We start from the raw sequence: 6,003 nt of genomic DNA, 5'->3' as shown, positions 1-6,003 counted from the left end.
TTAATATTTCCTCCATGTATTTTGGCTACATAGCCACAGGGACTCATGGTTTATCTCCCAGTAATGTTCTGGTAATTGTAACAAATGAGAATAGAAAAGAGATAGAAGAGGTACTTTATTTGAAGTCTATTTTCAGAAAGCAAAAAGCCTTTATATATCTACCAAATCCTTCCTACTTCTTGTCACTGTAAAAAGGAAACAGAATCCTTGCTGGAACCAGAGGGATGGTTGATCTGTTTGGGATCTGTGCTACTCAAGTGTGGTCTGAGAAGCAGCAGAAACATCACTTGGGAGCTTGTTGGCAGTACAGAATCTCAGGCCCTACCCCAGACCTAGAGTCAGAATCTTCATTACAACCAGCGTTCTAGGGGAATCATTTGCCTGTTAAAATTTAAGAAGCTCTGTTTCAGATGAGGTATCCATTCTAACCTCAAACAGAGTAAACACACTGTTTCTGCCAGAGACCCACCTGCAGCACGCTGGTTGCTCTTTGCCCTATACCTTGAAGTTTGTCTGCAGAATCACTTACAAAATATTCTACAGTGTAAGAAGTGGTATTCCTCATTCAACTTCAGAGCTGAATCAGTGACCTGTTTCACTGTTGGTAGTTACCGTTCAATATTTAAAAGTGTAATTCACATTTCTGCTTGCTGAGATGAGCATATTTTTTTTTTTTCACAGATGATAACATTTTATTATAGAAAAAGCACCCCAAGTGTAGGATTTCGTAAACACTGGTAGGTGAACAAGTGCAACTCTAACAGTAAATGCAAAGTAAGGAGGCAAAACCTACAAGCATTTTGCCTTTAAGAGAAAATGTAATGTTCCCCTGCAGAGGTGATCCCACCCAGAGCACGGATGTGGCTCCACCTCCCGTAAAGGTATCAGGTTTGCCTTCTGAACTATGCCCAGTTTAACAATTTCAAAATGATGGCAAGAAGTGGCATTGAATAAATCACTAACTGATTCTTACCTTTCTATTGACTATTACTCGATAAAGGCTCCCCATCACACTTTGACAATTTAAAGCCTGTGCTCTGATTGTTTTTACTTAACAGAAGGACCTGCTGGAACACTATCCATCCTTCCTGGGCTTATGCCACAGTATTTTCATAGACCTGTATACATTAGGTTCACACGGAATTTAGTTCAAATTAATACTGGCTATTGCATATCATGCAATAAATCCAGCTACTTTCTAGCTTCCTTACCTTTTTTTTTTTTTACTGTCATTCTTTTAATACCTTTTCTCCACTTTGGAGAAACCAACAAGCAAGCTCATCAGACACATTTTAACACTGTCTCCTTGCCTGCTCCCAGTTCCTTAATGGCAAATGTTTCCTAATCAACAATACATGATATGATGCAGACACAAACTCAGATCCTAAACCTCAAATTCAGGTTTATCTTGGCCTGCTAAGATAGAATACCTCTGAATAAGACAGTCTGGGTAAAAACATTTTCTTACGAAAAGGTTTCTGTATAACAGCCTGGCTTACTTATTTAGGCACTTAGGGGAAAAACACCAAACCTGAGTTTCACCTTTTTAATTAGAAATACCTGTTGCCCAGCTGGCCAGTAAATGACTCCGAAGGGAATGACTGCAACCCAGCTCTTGTTCCTGCGAGAACTGCGAGGTCCTGCCACCACGGGATGTCCTGGCCCTGGGAACAGAGCAGCTGTGGCTGAAAGGAGCCACCACAGTACAGTGATGCTGTGCTCCAGGCTGGAAGGGCGTGGGGTACAGAAGAGATGTCCTCTCCACCAGAGGGAACCTGTGGGCCCAGTTTTTCCCTCCATCACCACCACCTGGCAACACTGGCAGATTTACCTCCACAGATTTCCAGCTCACTCGAACCCTAAGGGTTGGGGCCGAAAGCACGTTAACCCAGTTTTGGGGGAGAAAAAGACCTAGTTTTGGAAAGCCGGAGGAAATTCATCATTTACGGAGAACAAAGTGTTAAGTACATGCCACACTTTCATACCTAGCTTTTTACCTAAGCAATGACTAATAAGTTTTAGAGTGTTAGCTGAGACATGTCTACCCTTAAATGTTATATTAAGCTATAAAACAGAAATTATACATACTTATTATAGTCTACACAAAAGTTAAATTTACTTTGTGATGGCATGGAAGTCAACCACAAAGTGTAAAGGAAGCACTATTAAACAATTATCCTGGCTGGTCGTGGGTATGAATGTAGTACCAGTAAGGTCAAAGCCAAACCTGACCTCAAACAGCCAATTCTTTTCACAGGAATTAAACTACCCCTGGCTACAAAATAACATTAACCCTAAACATTAACCCTGGCCATCAGCCTTACAAATGGATGCCAATGATAATCAGAATAACTCTGTAGCTGGGGGATGGCTCGGTTTAACCCCTTACTACTAATTTTTCTGAATAAGGAACAGAGCATTGATGTCCCCTGTGACACTGGCCCTGGTCACATGCACAGAGAATACACGCCTTAAGAACACTCTTGTTCTTCAAGCCTGGAAAGAGTAGCTGTCAACACCCAATCTGACTTTACCTGTGGAGAATTCTGACTAGGGCGGTCATAAAATAGCATCAAGTAGCTTGCCCTACAGTATCCTGTGGAAACGGAATTTAAGAAAACCAGTCCTGTTCTCAGAGAACTTGAAGGAAACTATGTGTCTCTTTGTACATGCTCAGGGTAGGTGATTGGAAGGCCAACCTCTACCATAAAATGGGAAAGATCTCAAGACACATCTGACTCTAGGATCTAAATTTAGCTCTACTGTTAACAGCCATGGAGACATCAGGGTAGGTGGTACAGTACCGAGAGGAGTGATCTGGGTCGTCACACACCATGTACTGTTAACCCAGAGCTGACAGATCAATCAAAATGACTAGGCCTAATTTCCCTTCAACTCATTCTTCCTTTGGAGATGACATTAATACGGTTTTCTTACCCAGTGTGAGCAGCTGATAGGCTATTTCAAAAATTAAAATATCCTGATACCTAAAAATATTCCATAGTATGAAAAGAATATACTACGAAAAACCCTGCACTAAGACAAAGTCTAGGCAGGTGACGTTTTCCCACCCAGATTCACCCCCAGTCCTACCCACCGAGCTCTTATTAGTCTTTCTACTGAGAAAATGAGCACTTCTGAGAAATCACTGCCCTCATCTTGAAAGCCTTTTAAGCCATATCTAAGGTCTCCTAGCCACACCCACAGCAACATGCTGGTCAAGGGTGAAGACCTATGGCTTCACACCAGATTCCAAGCCAGGATAATCAAAGTGTGAATTTCACTCCAAATGAATAATCAATTTGTTTAGGGTCAAAAACCTTGAAGCTAAAAAGGTTTCATGAACATTGTTATACATTATCCTTCCTGTCAAAGAATCTGTGAGGTTTTGGATTGTTCATTGGAATAATGAAAAAAAAAAAAAAAAAGAAAAAAACCGAACTGAAGCTCCTAAGAATTTCCTTTTGGACATTTTGAATGAGAGCCTATTTCTTCCCCGATGCAACCTGGGCACAGAGGCCACCAGGATGGTATCTTCACTAACCTCTAATGGGCATCCAATTAGTGCCTGCTTGTAGAAGATAGAGATTGTCTCCTTCTAAGTTTGGTCCCTTTGCTGCTAAGTAATTTGCCTAGTATAAAACCAAATAAAACAAACAAAAGCCAAGAACAGAGTGTAAAGGATGAGAACTGCTTTGCTGAATATGAGGCAATAGGAGTCTTCACCTCCTTTCCTGCTTTTGCAGTTACACAAAGACTCGGTGAACAGCACCAGACCCAAAATTTTCAAGTTACCAGGGCTGCTGCAAAGCTGGTAGCTTAATTACCAGCAAGTGCTTTTTCATCTCCTGCCGGAGGCACAGACTTACTGAAAAGGACACACATTAATTATGGTCGAAAAGGAAAGGATGGGGGAGAAGCATGTCTCCTACTTAGTGTGAGACAAACCATGGGGAGGATTGGCTATGGGCATCCCAGACAGAGAAAAGGCCGGCAGAGGGGCCCACAGCTGCCCCTAATCCTGAAAGTCGTTAGAAGCCATCTGAGAAAGTGGGGCGTTTAGCCGGTCAAGTTCATCCACTGGGGCGGGTGGTGCATTAATATCTCTTGGTCCTCCAAGACATCTTCTCCAGCAGCTACCAGATTCGTGAGGGATTTGCTTCGAACACACTGGAAATCCACATGGCGACTCTTTCCTTCTTCTTTTTCCCATGACATCTGGCTAAAGGGGCGCTGCACGTAATTATAGATCACTTCAGACCGGCCACCAGGTCTCCTCTTAATTTTTTCTTTACAGGTAGGATAACCTTCAATTCCGATGCGAATGTTTTTCAGGCCCCGTTCCTTTAACACTGTTTTAGCGACATCCCGATTCTCAATATATTTGAAAAATCTGTAGAGCTTAGAGCTATAAAGAATTTGGGAATACTCCTCCCCCATGGGTGGGGGGTGGTCTTCGTCCCAGTCCACAGACTCCTCATCCGTCAGCACGACGATGTGGCATTCTCGCTCCCCTTTCTTGGCACAGCCCACCATGATGGGCAGGATCAGCTCTTCGAGGTAGTGATCAAACTGCTTGTGAGCGCCGTCATTAGACAGTTCATGCAGTAAAGCACTCAGATCTTGACATCGGATAGTATTGAAGTCAAAGTTAATGCAGAGATAATCGCACGTATCTCTAAGGTCTGGGATAGAGATGCCATCAGGACAATTGATGATACCAGTTTTGTAATAATCCAGCACCGTTCGAAATACAGTTGCACTGATTCCTTCGGCAATCTCATACTCGCCCTTCTCATTGGGCCGTGTGAAGTTGTACTCTCTTCCTGGTCCAAACATCCTTCCCAACATGGTATCTGGATGAGCAGTGAAAATTTGTGGATTGACAACAAAACGTGTGCCATCTACGAGAAGGGTCACTTTCTCTGGTGCCTGAGAATGAACGTTACTGCCAAAGCCCACAGTGCTGTTTCCAAATCGTTCTGGAGCGATGAAGGGTTCATGGTTCCGTTTATTCCCACTTTGGAAGCAAGAGCCTTTGATGTCTTCAGGAAGTGGCATCATGTGAGGGAACTGAAGATTTGCTGGCTGAGAGGCAGAGTCAAGTGGAAGGTCATCATTCCTGGGACCTAGAGGATAAGTAAGATTTTGAAGACCAGAAGAAGCCAGGCTATTTGCTTCTTTTTCTTGGGCTGCAGCTGAGGCTTCATCCATCAGGCAGCTGGCCTCCTGCCGCAATAACCTGTCGCTCTCAGTGCCACGGTGAACATTCATCCTTGGACTGTGTATCCTGAACTGTCTGCTTGATCAGGGAGAAATCCTGAAGCTCCCTGCCGCGCTCTCGCAGTCGGGGTCCGAATCCGCCCGGGAGGCGCGCGCACACGGCGCCGCGAGCAGCCGCCGCTGGGACCGCCTGGGCCGCAGCGGCGCGCGCCCCCCAGCCGAGATGAGCATATTTTGAAGAAATGCCCATGCTGGAAAAAAACATTCACCTCGATTTCTCATCTGAAGGCTATAGAATTGATAAGCAACCTCTCTGTCTACTTGTTTTTAAAGTAATATTCAAAATAATGTTCTTCCTTTTGTGTGTGCACTGAATACAAAATTGTGTGTGTGTGTGTATGTGTGTGTGTGCAGGAAAGGTGGCAGATGGATATTGGCCTCTTAAAATATACTTACTCTTGGTGTATGCATAGGGTCATAGTACAGTGGGCTCAAAGATGATTGTCTTGGATGGATTTTCTTTTCCTATTATTAGGGCCTGAAATTGAATAGGTGATTTTTGTACCACGGAGATGGTGATTTTACCATAGAAGGTAAAAATGAGCTACGTTGAATGCTGTTGAGTTGCTCATTTCACCTGAGGTCTGTTATGTGGCTCTGGGAGATTAGTTGTACTTTCAATGTATCACTTGGATCCTTTTCTTAGAGAAAAATGATTAGAAAATCTCAAAAGAATGCACACAGGCCATACCTTTGACTTAAACAGGAGCAGACCAGAAA

General features: G+C 43.4%; 1 pseudogene; it reads right to left on the bottom strand.

Moving 5' to 3' along the window:
- Nucleotides 1-2,984: 2,984 nt before the first annotated feature.
- LOC137763219 (BTB/POZ domain-containing protein KCTD20 pseudogene) lies at nt 2,985-5,427 on the bottom strand (annotated as a pseudogene).
- Between the last annotated feature and the right edge of the window lie 576 nt (nt 5,428-6,003).

This window comes from Eschrichtius robustus, chromosome 1 (assembly GCF_028021215.1).
Source record: "Eschrichtius robustus isolate mEscRob2 chromosome 1, mEscRob2.pri, whole genome shotgun sequence".
Classification (NCBI taxonomy): Eukaryota; Metazoa; Chordata; class Mammalia; order Artiodactyla; family Eschrichtiidae; genus Eschrichtius; species Eschrichtius robustus.
The sequence above is the reverse complement of the archived record's forward strand: the minus strand, read 5'-3'. Positions and strand labels throughout refer to the sequence as shown.